Source organism: Lonchura striata, chromosome 5 (assembly GCF_046129695.1).
Source record: "Lonchura striata isolate bLonStr1 chromosome 5, bLonStr1.mat, whole genome shotgun sequence".
Classification (NCBI taxonomy): domain Eukaryota; kingdom Metazoa; phylum Chordata; class Aves; order Passeriformes; family Estrildidae; genus Lonchura; species Lonchura striata.
Window position 1 is genome coordinate 16,825,567 of NC_134607.1, and position 14,544 is coordinate 16,840,110.

General features: G+C 39.4%; 2 long non-coding RNA genes across 2 annotated transcripts in view; one reads left to right on the forward strand and one right to left on the reverse strand.

Annotated features, from left to right (window-relative positions):
• LOC110482595 (uncharacterized) overlaps positions 1–14,544 on the forward strand; it is a 60,428-nt gene that overhangs the window by 20,355 nt on the left and 25,529 nt on the right. Inside the window, exon 2 of the long non-coding RNA XR_002467435.3 lies at positions 2,449–2,542. This is a non-coding gene — a long non-coding RNA (uncharacterized LOC110482595). The remainder of the gene's footprint in view (positions 1–2,448; positions 2,543–14,544) is intronic.
• LOC110482594 (uncharacterized) overlaps positions 1–14,544 on the reverse strand; it is an 85,276-nt gene that overhangs the window by 10,316 nt on the left and 60,416 nt on the right. The gene's annotated exons all lie outside the window — the stretch shown is intronic.

The following is a 14,544-nucleotide window of genomic DNA, read 5'->3' on the forward strand; positions in this document are numbered from 1 at the left end:
TGACATATTTGGAAAAATCAGGTATGATGCCAGATTCTGGGACTCTGCAGGTGACTCTGTGCTTTGAAAATGTTTTATATCTGTTCTGATGAATGATGTTAGCTCTGCTCCAAGCTCCACTTCCTCTGGCCACCAAAGCTGCAGCAATGCTACTGTCAAAAACCATGCAGAGAATCATTCTTTCACCCTAGCCTTCCACAGGCCATTAAAAAAGTTATTATTTTATGTCCCTTAAGATGTTGGGAGTGAAGAAGAAATGTTTTTTATATCAATGGGCAACACTTTCTCTCTAGCTCTCGTCTGATGTTTACCTTTGGTCAGTCCTGCTGTACATCAGTTGTGATTATCCCAGTGCTGAAGCCAGGCTGAATCCTCCTACTGACTTCTGGATATTCCCCCTGCTCCCCACACAACCTACCATCAGACCAACAGCTTCTACTCTGTTTAGAAACACATTTCATAACTGTCATCTTCTGGTATCAGCTTTTATAGACATGCAAAGTAGCTTTCCTTCCTCCAGCACCCATATGCTGAACCACCAGATTACAAAGATGCCCTTTTTTAGAGTTTGAATTTGTGAAGTCTCATTAAATTGAAAATTAACTTCAAAGTGTGATCTGAAACAGTTGCCCCTCTTAAGCAGTGCTACATGACTAGGAAAACTGTTTTATTTGACAAGACTTTTTACAGCTGGGTTTACCCTAGGTGTCTGGTTGTGAATCTCAGACCTAAAATTTATTTTTTAGCTACATTTAATTCAATTCCCAAATGGTCTTTCATGGGAATCTTTCAGCCAAACTTCTGCACCTTGGATCATATGCCTGACATACTGAAGGGAAACAGAAATCAGGAGAGACAACAGAAGCTGGAGAGAGGCAGCATTTTGTCCAAAGTCAAAGGGAAGATGGGAGCCAGCACAAAGCTGCACCATCTCAGCTCTAGGATGTGCACCAGGTGCTGTTCCTGAGCTCCTGAGCAGCCTCCCTCATGTTTTGTAGCAGCAATTTGTCATGGCTTCACAAGCTGGCTGCCTGGGCTCCTGCAGGCTGAGGGTATTTGAAAAGCAGAATAGAGGATCATGTGTTTTTCTCACTATAAACTAGATAAATAAAATTTGTGCTTGGGTTTGTATTTATTCATTACCATTTTTCTAGGATGAGGTAATATATTAAATGCAAATATTTATATTAATGCACTCCCAGAGCTCCACTTAGGCCAGGAAGGTGAGGCATGTTTAGCCAATCTGTTGGCTGCCCATGGCTATTTTCCTAAGGGTTACACCAGTGGATTGTAATGCTCATTTAAATTCCAGCATCTTCCCATCTAGGACAGGCTGGTATGCTGGCTTCACTGGCCTCCTGTTCACACAAAAACCAAGCAGTGCATATAGGCCTGGCTATATTTGCACTTAACCTGGATACAGATCTGCTGCTGGAAGAGAGGTATGGCACAATTTAAAATGGTTTGGACCAATTCTGTGTCAGGCTATACAAGAATACACACAAAGCTTCTAGGTGTTTGTTCAGTATGGCCATAGCGATTCCACAGGGAAAAAAAAAAAAAAAAAAAAAAAAGGTACAAAAAAATCCCACACAAACATACCAAATCCCATATTTGTATTGTGAGTCAAACTTGATTGTCTTTAAAATGTGTTGGTAGCAACTGATGAGCTAGCACATCTGCTAAGTGTTTCATTTTTATTTAGAGCACAAGCACTCAGAAGTCTTGGTGTTGGATGTGTTCACAGTTCCTGTGCTTCTTTAGTCTTGTGCATGGACCCCCTGAGTTTCACTGTCTATTACAGTAACAGTAGTGCAAGATGCCTTCTTCTCAGAAAAATGAACAGAGACTTTATTTCTTGGGCTTTCCTCAGTTTAAACATTCAAGTTTACCCAGTTTTTTGCTGCATTTGTATGCCCTGAATAAAGAGCAGGTAATGTCTGTAAATGACATATTCTTATGCTGACCTTTTCTTCATCCCAAGTTGAAGATATTTTTGACTGATTGGCCCCCATATTTCCAAATTTGGATTTGATACATCATAACAGAGGCATAAAGGCTGTCTCCAGGTAAAGTCATCTCAGGCTGTAAGATTTCAGAACTTAAAATGGTTTCATCTCTGAGTGCTCCTTGGATGCCATTTTGTGGTAGCTTTATAAAAGAATGACTCAGGGCCTGTAATTAATCCCTAAAGTATTTCATTTTTTGACGAGTTTTGCGACAATGGTGAAATCATTTCCAAAATGTCTGTATGAGTTCAGCTATGACATTTCTGCTGGGAATAGAGCAACATGTTTATTTCTGTGCTCAGAAAAAAGAAAATGCAATAGATAGATGTATTCCACCTTCAAACGAGGAACAAATTGTGAGAGTCAAAAATACCTGTGCGTTTATATAAAATTTATAATAGCCTTCTGTAGTTAAATTTCCTTATGATTTGTTCATCAGGGAGAAGTGCTGGGAGAACTTAATGATGACTTAATGTGAGAAGGCTATTGAATTTCTGGGACATTGTTCACAGAATTATCTACACTGTTTGAAGGTAACTATCTATATTGCTTTCCAAGACTGATTCATTGAGTGTAATTATTTCAGTGCAGGATTAGAATAAAGATTAATTTAGGTAATTTGCTGTCCAGGGCCAGGAGCAGATGCTCAGAAATGAGCACCAGCTTATGATTTCATAATACAGCTTAAGCCAATATAAAAGCTCGCTGCTGCCAAGAGGGAAAGGTCCTGCCCTTCTTTTCAGCTTCTGCACCCCCAGCTCCTGGCTTCATAAACCCCAGATGGCCTGTGCATTGCTGCTGCTCCTCCAGACACACAGCAAGCCAATTTACTGCAGTGGCAGAAAGGTCACTTCAATAATAACAAAAAGAAGTGCTTTTGTCTCTGGTGAGTCGGGCTGGCTTGCCTCCTGCTCCATCAGGTCGCCGTGCCAGACGGAGGGGTCAGACTCTTGGGATCAGTGGATGTGGGAGGAAAGAGCAGGGAAGGCTGGACAGGAATGAAGGAAAGAACTAAGGAGGAGGGACAAGGGGGGAGTAAGGCTTCCAAGCTGTGTCAGCAATGAGACATTTATTTGGCTAAACCTTCTCTTTTTGCCTGTTTGACACCTACTGGAAAATCCAGCTGGCCTTCCCAGAGCAGCCTGTACAGTGTGTGGAAGAGCTTTGTCCTGAATGAAAGTTTGTCATTTACAATCTATGAGAATGTCTGTATGGGGATTGTGGGGGGTTGTTTTGTCTTTTGCACATGTGCATTACTTTACAGTCATTGTTCTTGAGTTTTATTTTCCATTTTATTTCTTGGTCAGTCGACACCATGCAATCCTTCTGCAGTAGTTCACAGTAGCCAGAGCTGAAGGCCACACATGATCCCAGTATCCAGAAATTGTTGCTTCATCTGAAAATACCATTATGTGACTTTTTAGCCCATTTCATGTAATTTATTGATATGTTAAAGAATAAAGAACCCAGCAGTGAACCTGGGAGCATCATGATAGCTGCCTTTCCACTGTGTTTAGTTTAGTGTTCTCTTTCCTACTTCTTAAACTATTATCAGTCCTGGAGGGAATCCTTCCTCCCAAACCAAGAGGGCTGAAGAGCTTTCCATAAGGGCACTCTTGCCACCTTTTTTGGAAGATGGCAAACTCAGCACTTGAGCATTGGTTGTGTCCCTGTGATGGGTGACATGGATGGCTTCCCTGGTCAAAATGAATGGGGATATGTAGATAATACAGATAATATTTACTATTCATTCTCTCCTTTGGTGGGGATTTTGTCCTGTGATTTCCAGCCTTTTTTAAGGTTGGTGCCATACTGCCACCTTTCATTCCTCCAGCACTTTGTCGGTGCTAAACTATAAATCCCGTGTCATGGCAGCTCCATAGCTGAAGTGCTTTAAGCTCCTGAATAAATATCATCTAATCTGGGGGGTTTCTCACTTGTTCAGTTTCTCAATTTGCTCCAAGTCATCCAGTATTGATTTATCAAGCTGAGGCAGTTCTTTCTGGTGAAGAATGTCTCCATTGTAGGAAATTCATGGATACTTTTAGTGCCATTAGATGCTTCTGAAAATCTCTGAGGTTCTTCTGTAGCTTAGCAATATGTCCTGTCACAAACATTAAATACATAGTCACTCTGGGGTGTTGTTTGCTCTGTCCCACCCCTGACAGGCCCGAGTCAGGGCACTGTGTCTTTTTTCTTTTTTTTCCCCACATATTCTATAATGATAAGTAGAGGCTTTATTTTGTCCTCTAAAGTTCTGAGTCTTGATATACACTTTGGTTGTGTTTACAACTGTTGTTTTTCATAGAATCATTGTAGAATCACAGAATGGTATAGGTTGGAAGGCATCTTAAAGATCATCTAGTTCCAACCTCTCACCATGAGATTTGTTTTTTTTTTTTTCCCTTAACTGCAAAAGCTAACACAATATAGACAGAAGTTTAATATACTGGCCTTTTTTTTTTTTTTTTTTTTAATTAAGATTTCCTTTTTTTGGAATGGTTATGAGACAGTTAATGATAGGCCCATTAGATTACCTACTTAGTAGTTTATTTATTTTTTTAAGTTTTTCTGAAATTCAGACCCTAAATGCTTATGTAGATGTACAACAAGGCTACATGACAAGAAAAGTGATGAACATACACCAACTTCTGTTGCCTTTCAGCCTTTTCCCTGTAACTCAAAGCCCTTTTCTTGTACTTTAACAGACAGATGCTTTTTTGTTTTACCCATTTCTGAAAGCAGAACAGGAACTATTCCATTAGTCCCTCTAGCCTAAGTCAGGTGCTGGGAGTGGTCATCTATCCAGATATTCAGCATGCCAAGGAAGGGAGAGCATATTCCCTGGACATCCAACTTCAGGGCAAGGAGACTTGTGCCCCTTGGCTTTGAGCTGCTGTTCCTGAGGTTGGTAGGCACCTTTCTTCTTAGATTGATGGTGGGTACCCAGAGTCACAGGCAGCAGCAGTTATTTTGTTCTGACAAAGCTAAACTGGAATGGCACTTTGATTTGTTAGTTAAGCATCAGCATTTCACTTTTTTTCCCCTGGAACTTCTTGGAGTTTTGGCTCATCCTGACTTACAGAAACTGCTTACTCACTCATTTCTTTCCTAAATTTATTCCAGTCAGAATCATAATTAATATCAGCCAACGTCATTGTGACAGTGTTGCAAATATCTCTAAATATTGCCAAACTGCCACACCATAGATTAAGATTTCATTGTGGAAACCAGAATTTAATGAGATTAGCACTCCAACCATAGGAATGATTGGTCATTTATCTGTTGATTGGAGTGGATACCCTGTAAACCAGAAATATTAAAATCAAGGGCACAGAGATTTTTGTAAGGATGTGCTTGTTTCAGCCTCAACGAAAACTGTTACAGAGGAGAGAGATCATAGGAATCAGATTGTACTATGACAGTTTCTCTTTTTTTTTCTCTTAAAACAATATAAATTCTATCTCTTAGACTAGAACTATTTTTCTGAATTATTTACCAGTTTACATTTTTTATCATCTTTATTCACGTCTTCACTAGAATAGTAAGAGAATAAATAAACAAAAGTTTTGGGCTTTTATTTCTTGAGGGCAGAAAAAATACACACTTCAAGTCAGTCAGCATCCTCCCCTTTTTCATCTCCTTTTGGGCACCACTGGGGACAGATATATTCCTCTGCCTCTTCCAGGCATGTGCTGAGCTCAGAAATTCTACATCTCATGGCTGTCTCTAGAGGGAATTGTCATATGCCAAAGCCCACAGTGGAAAGGACTGGATTTTTACTGTGTTGGGTATTTTTAATATTTAGCAGGATTGGTAGAAAGGACAGCAAAGCAAACAAAATTAGTATGAAGCTCAAGGTGGAATTAACTCATCCAGCAGACTGAACATCTTTGCTGTTAGAGTTTTTTTCCTCTTCAAGCCTTTTTCAGTTGAAGCCAAAGATGCTCAAATTCAAATTTGAGCTCAGACAATCTTGCAAATGAATTTATGGCTCATTCCATGATGCACTGAAGGAAATGCTAGCTCCAGTTCAGTTCCTAGGAAAAAGTACACAGTGCCTCACATTGCCTGCTGTCACAACTGCTTGTCACCCTTACCTCTGATCTCTCCCAGTCCACTCAGCTCTTGCTGTTCTGTGGCAAGCTTTGCCTTCATACTGAAAAGTGATCTTTATACATGTTTATTTAAATGAACAAGATGCTGCTTTTGTACTTGTTCTGTGTTTCTCATACCATTAAATAAGTCCTTTTCTGTTAATTCTGTGATTCCAGAGATCAGTTCTTTGCCTTCCAGAGTAAGGCAGCTCCTGGAACGCAGCATACAGTATGGCAGACACCCCCTTGGTGTATTGGCTTGACTGTAGCTCACCAAAGTTCTTACCAGACTTCTGCAAAGAATTGTGGTTTTCACTGGTTGCCATCACTTGATTGCTCTAATCAAGATTATATCCCTAAAACTTTACTGTTTCAACCAAGTTTTCCTGCTCAGGATACAAGACTTAATCATCATGTTCAGTGTTAAAGAACATGTTGACTCCCTTGCCCTTTTAGCTTAGAAGACTAATCACAGGATGTGTCAGCTTAAAGTTCCAGTGGCAATGAATGTTTTTTTTTTCACATGAATAAAAAATGAAGAAGAATGTTCATGCACCCTTTCAAGCAGGTGGTTTCCAACAGCCTCAGTCTCTAACCAGCTGTTTTCTCTGTTCCCTTCTTATGGCTTCTGCAGCAAACATGCTGCATTATTATTCAGAAAATTAAGATTTTGATGAGGGAAAATGGCAAGTCCCCAAACCATTCTTTTCCTGCAGCCAGCACGCCTGGCTGGGAAGCACAAGATGTGCCTACTCGACAGCTTACTGGAAAAGGGTAGAGCCAGCCAATTTATTTTCCTCTGACAGATGAAAACCTTTAGTTTCTCTTGCTTTCCTGACTTCCTTGTCTCTACTTCTGATTGTAGGGGGTCGCTGAGAACTAGTTCCAGCTGGTTGCAAACAGCTGTGCTGTTAATTACTTTATTGGCCATAGACAATCCCACCAGGTGACATTTTTGCTTGGGTTCCCATCTCTTATGTTCCTCCTTATCTCTGCAGTAGGAATCGACAACTTTCCCAATGCAAGAGGTGGATGCTTAAAATAATAATGTATTTCATTGCAAAGGAATGTTTGAAGGGAAACAAAGTGCACTGTTCTCAGACATGATTTGGTACTTCTTTTTGAATTACAGCCTGTAGGAAGGCATTGCTTCATCTATTGCCTCTGCAAAGAACCACAGTCACAGGGTGGGATCACTGCCGCCTGGAATTGTCTGTTTTGTGTTGATTATTATCTTCTGTCTCTTTTTTTAAAGCCATATTTTATAGGTTTTTACAGTTATAAATTCAAATATTATAGGTTTGTTATAGGGAGAAATTAATGAATTATAGAAGACATATATAAGAGCAGACATAAACCAAGATTATTACTCTAAGGCATTAATTCATTTCAGTTCTCATAAAATACAGTAATGTCAGAGATTGCACTAAATACACCTTCATTGCATGGCTAACCCAAACATCACCTTAATTTTCTCCCCAGTTCTACTATTTAGGTAAAGAATCTTGTACTATTAACAAATATATCCTCCCCAGTAAGGGGGGCTACCCTTTGGACTAAGGTGGAAGATGTCCAAGAAACAACAAGGACTTAATTCTCCAGAATTGTTCCTATGAATCCCCTCCATTTATCAGTAAATTACTGAGACTATTAATGTAGAGTGGCAGCCTAATTCTTCTGGTACTTTTCAGGGAAAATATCTTTCCAAACTAGAAAAAAAAAGGACCAATGAGGAACCTCCAGGTATCTCCATGCTCTGCTGAAATAGAGTTAAAATTTTCCAGAAGTCATAAAAGAGAAATGAAATCGTGTTTGCTGCCAATGAGTGGGATTTCTTAACAAGACTTTAAATTTACCTTTGATTGCATTGAGAAAGATGGAAAATGCATCCAGCAAAATGCATTGGTAATAATTGCAGCAAAACACAGGAATAAATTCTCTGGTTGTTGTGGTGTGCCTGTTACTGATTGCTTTTAATAATACATTAGAGCTAGATCAGCAGCTGTCATTTTTGAGGCAGTCCACTAGATCTTGCCTTAGGGCAGATGAATAAACTGGTTATTAGACTGAGGTCCCTCGCAGCCCTAATTTTCTGTGATTGCTCATAATCCCAAGGAAAAGGCTTCTGCTCTTGTCACCCAGGCTGTGAATGATCAAGGTCCTTGGTGCTGTCCTGGGTGTCTGGAGCCTTGTTATGTGCCCGGATAACGAGTGGGGCAGTGGGCAGGTGTATATTCATTCTGCCTTGCTGGTTGTTCTTGCTGACACTCTTTTACCCTGACAAAACCTTTGCAATCCTGCCCACAGCAGTGGTCTGAGCCCGGGCTGTAGTGTGGAGTATTTTCCAGAGCTGGGACAACAGGAATTCTGTGGGACACCTGTAGAAGTAATTTCACAATGTTTGTTCTGTGGAAGACAGCCACAAACTTGGGAGAATACATCTGCAGGTGTTGCATCCTGTAATGCTTGTTTATCTGGCTGGCAACACTGAAGCGTTCAGAGATTTAAGTTATGTTTTGAATTCACTTTCAAGGAGTTGCCAGAAAGTCCAAGAAAATCTGTTCCTTTCCTGTTTAAAAAACTCCATAGGTTGTGGAATGTAAAACCACTGAAGAGGAAAAAAATCCTTTAAGCAAGTTACATTTTCATGGATGTTATTTTTACTTCTATTTTAAATTTACTGATTTTTTTTTTTGTTACTTGTACATGCTGAATAGGCCTACTAAAAGCATCTTAAGCACGTGAAATGCTTTACCTACATAATTTCTGAGATGAAAAATTGATAGATGCTGTTAGCAGCTGGTAAAGAACATCTCATTTAAGGTTCATTTATATTGTTTGTGTCATCCCAGTAAATTGCTTGGCATGTGCTTTAAAGCTTGTACTGGAAGTCAAACTAGGTATAAGTGTAGCAGTGGTGGAGAATTATGTTTTACTGTTGCCTAAGATTTTGCATGACAAGGAGTCTACAGCTGGATGGGCTCAAACTAGAAACTTCATGAGATTCCATTAAATGGAAGATATTTGTGAAAGAAGTGGAATCAAGTGGAAATTCATCTTAAAATTAGTGGCTTCCTTTAGTCTTTAAAATGAAATTGTAGAGTCCAAGATGATTGACCACATAAATAAACTAGATTAGCAAATATTGTATTGATTCCTTACATTTACATAGAGCTATTCATCTGGGGAAAACAGCATCCTGTGCTGATTTACATCCTATTCTCTTTGCATATGTATCAAATTTCTAAAATAAGTAGCAGATCAAATGCTTTTTACCACTGCAGAAAAGGATTAGAAAAGCAAAGAACTTCCAGGGAAAAAAAACCCATAGGTACATGGAATTATCAATGGAAATGTTTTCTTATGACTAACTGAGACCAGACCACTTAGGTTTTGGAGATCTGAAAGTTACTAAAAATTACCTCTATTCTGACTGGCTCCCAGGTAAATAAAACTTGTTTATTTCTATATTTTTATTCAGAACTAGACAGGCTTTGTCACAGTGAGTGTGAGGAATTTGTGGAAGTATGTCCTAGGAGCAAATTCCAGGAGTGATCACCCGAGGGTTGTGAAAACCACAGGGGCAGCTTCCAGTCCCAGCAGGTCTTTTCTTCAAGAACAGGAAGGCTTCAGAGACAAAACAATCCTCAGCATTGGTTTTGGGTTTGCTGGGTTTTGGGTTTGTAAAAGAATTCTATAAGACTGGCAGAGAAAGGGTATTCAGGTATATTGGCTAATGTGTATTTCCTGCTGCTGTGGCTGAACCAACCACAACCACAACCTTCTGTGCCGGCTTCCTTTTCTGCCTTGCAGAAACAGTCTCTGAAAACAGATATTCCTAGACCAGAAAAACAAGAAAAATGGTTGATGGTTGAAGTCTCTCTCTGCTCTGCTTCCCTTTCACTTTGCCAAGCTGGTAACTACACACATTGGAAAGACTGCCAAAGAAAGCAGGGAATTATCTTGATAGCAGTGCTGAGATATCATCTCTAGGGGCAAAGTAGAGAAATCAACAAAAAATCATGATGGAGTGGATGGTCTTTCTCTCTTTAAACCTCATTTTACTAGCTGCCTTTAAATTTAAATATGAAATATCTCCTTGAAACCAACACAGAATCCCAAAATGGGACCTTTGGCAGCAGAGCTGTCTAGGTAAGAAAGCTTTCCAGAGGCTGCAAGTGAGATTCCATGTGCAGCAAAGCTGGCAGCCTCTGGGCCTCAGAGGGGAATAACTTAAAATCAGTGCATGAGTCATGGAGACAGACAGATACAAATACTCTTGTGAGCTCTCTGAGAGATCAGCATTCCCATCAGGCCACCACCCTGCTAAGTGTTGTACATATTCTCAGTTCAAAGCAGATAAATAAGGGGAAATTTGGGAGAAATGGACTAGCAGAATTACAAAATTTCAGTATAGGAAACACAGCGTTACACTGTTAATTTACTGATTACTTTCAAAGGTACTGCTCCAAAGTTTGGGTTTAGCTTTAAATATGCTGTGTCTTTTTCAAAGCAGGAATTCTAAGGTAATGTAATTGCAATCTTGTGAAGGGTTGCACATCCTTTCACAGACAGCTGAGTGTAGAGAGCCATTCAGGACAAGAATTGCTTGCTCTTTCTCTGTTGTTCTCTGAAAGGAAATCTTTGACTTCTCAGAGTGAAGCCCAAAGTTCCTGCCAAGGTAGAGAGAAGGAATGGGGGAAGACTGATGAGAGTATTATTCTGTGAATTTGTCTCATTGTTTCATTGTTTCTGTAATCTCCAGGTACCTTTGAACTTCCAAACATAGAGATTTCTACAATGCAGGACGAAGTTCCTTTTTTTTTTTTTTTTTTTTTTTTTTTTTTTTTGTGTTACCAAGAGAAAGAAATTCCTTTAAGGCCTTATGGTAATATTCATGCAGCTCTCCTGTTCACAGCTGTTGTTTAATGACAGATGGAATCAGGTTTTTGGACATGGCCAATGGTGAATAATGACTCATTCTACCTGGTTACCTGAGTTATTTGTCTGTGAACAACTGAATTATAATACACACAGGTGAGACAAGCTGATGTAAAGTGCAACAGTACAGTCCCAGGCAGGGGAAAAGAGTAAAGAAATTGCTAAAATAAAAGGAATTATTTCTCCAGAGTTTTAGCTCTCAGAATTTTTTGTCTGAGTCTCGTTTCCAAACTTTTCAGAGGTTGTTCTTTTATTGCTGCTTGGGTCACATCACTTATGCCTAGAGCTGGTCAAACAGGCTTTGACTGTCAGCAAAAGTAGCCAGATGCTCCCACCTCTGCTCTGTTTGCAGCTTCCCAGGAGCACAGGGAAATGCTCCAGGCTAAAATCATGACATCACTAACAGTAGTCCTGGCACAAACCTTCCAGATGATTTATGGGAACCAGCACTTCATGAATGGGAGTAGCACTCAATATCTTTCCTTCCTTCACCACTTCTGCTTCTGCCCTTTTTCCTGTCCAGTGGAAGAGAGTCACATCAGCAGCTCCTCTAAGATGAGAGGTGTGGTGGCTACATTAGAGTAGCCACCATGGTGTCACCAGAGCTTTAGACTTGCTTGGAAGAAGTGACTGTCTCAGGGCACTGAAATATTTCCCATTTAACTTTTCATACATAGAATTCACTCTCACATGTAGGGCTTGTGAGATGTTGCAGCCCTTCTAAGTCAGTTTAAGAATTTCATAAGGAATACTTTGGAATTTATCCTCTGGGATTTGTTCTCGGCACTTTACAACTGCTGTAAGTAAAACTGTACAAATAACTAACAAGTTACACATGGAACTTTAAGATGTTGTCTCACCCTTTTCAATTTTCTCTTTTTTCTCACATTTGTTCACACTTATAGAACCTACAGACAGAAAATGAGATCTCTTTCAAGAAAAGAAGAATGCTGTTTCTCTTTTCCAATTTCTCTGTTCTTTAGGGGCAATGAACTGACACTGCAATCAGTCAATACCCAACAAAAGTAAGGTACAATGTCATGACAGCAACAGTCTCTCATGCTGTGCAATTTGCTAATAAATCCCTTGAGTATCAGGCAGGTTATCTAAGATAGGCTGGCTTCCATGCCCACTCGTCCTGTATACCATATTTGCCCGAAAAATATCATGCCAAAATTTACTCTTATACAACTGATCATGAGAAATGAGCTTGACTTTTGCAGGCTTAATATTGCTGATATTTCCCCCTCTTCCTCCTTTATAAGCTTTATTTCTTTAAGGGGTCTAGTTCACTTTTCACACTCCTCAAAAAATGTGTGGCTATTTCCTGAATGAAATATCCAGGGCTTACCTTCCTGGTAATGGCAAAATCAAATTAAATAAAAAGAAGCCTGAACTTCTAGCTATTGTTAAAGAGGGCTTTCTCTGTACCACTTTCATATGCTATTCATGGAAGGTAGAGAAGTGGCAGTCAAAATCCATAGCATCCTTAAGATTCCTTGGCTGCAGTTAAACTCCAGGAAAAGTTTCTCGTTGACTTCCTTGGAACCAATAATCTTCCAGTCTCATCAATGTTCATTTGTCTTTGCTGAACTGTCTGTAAAGTGAGGTGAATTTTCCAGACTTACCTCAGCCTGAGCCATGTAGAACTTACTGTCTCTTTGAAATATGTTCTGACAGACATGAATTCTAATCAGGCACAGATGATTTTTCATTCACTGAAGACTTGAACCAAAAAAGCAAGAGGTGACAAAGCTCAATCCTGCTAATCTTCTTTCTTCACTTTGCTAAACTTAATCAGCAATTGCTGGCACTGACCTTTCTTTCCTTGACATCAAGAAAAGGATGCTCTTACTGAATTAATCACTTCCATCCTGATGAGGAGGCCTACACTTCTAGTCAAGTGTGGGATGCAGATAAGGACATGCATTCCCTCTAATGATCAAACACAGGTGACCCCATTGACACTATTTGTGACGTGGACAAAACCCAGCAATCAAAATGCTTAAACAGAAATAAAGTGGTTGTTACACCTGTGCAGATCTTTCACTTAAGGGAAAGGTGAAAAAAACTTGCAGATGGAAACAGAATGAAATTACATTCTGAAAATTATGGGACTTCATTTTGTCAGGCAAATTTTTTCAACCCTAAATAGAATGTGTATTTTTTGCAAATTAAATAATAATACAGGACTTGGCCCTGTTGTGTGTGATGTGATGAATCCAGAAGAGCAGTGTACACTAATGTGTGACACACTGGCCACATAAAGCCTTTCTGATCTGCAATAAGAAACTGCTGGTGATGGAAAAAAAACTCTTGTGATACAGACTTTGAAGATATTATAATCTTATAATCAGAATTAGTCTTACATTCTGAAAAATATACTTAAAGAAATGTATAAAACCTGTAATTCTGACATCCACCTTTTTTTCATAAGAGATTCATTCTGAAGTAAGCATGATGATATCTCATTACTACTGCCCTGCATGTCTGGCAGCTACCTAAAAGACCACAAGACTCTGTGATTAGAGAAGTGACAAGGGCAGAAAAGAGAGTTGGAACAACTCTGAAATAAATTTGCGATCAAAAGGGAACAAAACATCCCTTTAAAGATGGAAATGAAGACACTGGAATAGTATCTCCTTTAGGTGGTAACCTAGAGAAATATTTTTTGCATTAAGCTGTACATTAATCCCGTACAGATGCTTTCTCCATATTCACCCTCCACAAAATATATAAAACCAGACTGAATCAGGAGATTTAACTATATTCTGAGTGTCAGTGGGTTCGTTTTTCTCCTTTAAATTGTCTCCAGTTCTGTACACAAAATATTGACATTCTCAGTTCATCGTGACAGAGGATGTAAATAAAGACTTGTTGCAGGAAAAAAACCAAACTGAGAAGGTAGCAAGCCAAGGCACATTATTATTAGCATTAGTATTAGCATTATTAGCATTGCTCTAATAATTAGAAAGCATTGCCCATTAAACTCCCACTTTTTTTTTTTTATAAGTATTATTGCCATGATCCAGGAAAAGTCTTCCTGAAAAGTTCTTCTTGTAACCATTTCACCTGGGGAGACAAGGCTACCACTGCAGGAGCGATGCTTATGGATGCATCATGGTTCTGTCAGGTCCAGACATCTTTTGTGGGATCGCATTTAAGTTGTTTACAGCACAGACCTTTATGTCTGGGCTCTTTATCTGACCACCCTGAGAGGTCAAGGGAGAGGAAAAGGCACTGACTAATTCATTTAAACTCAAGGGGACACTTAAGGAGATCAAGACTATCTGCTCACTAAAAATGTCAAATTCTGTCCAGCAAGCATGAAAAGAGTCCTGGGGGAATACCTGGCAAGCATTTAGACTTAAGCAAAATTAATCTCACCCTTCACTTCAGCAGGCATTGCAAAAATTAATAGATCACAGACATGTCCCCCATATGCCTCCCAATATGCTTGTATGACAAAACAGTGAAAATATTATTCCATCATTCCA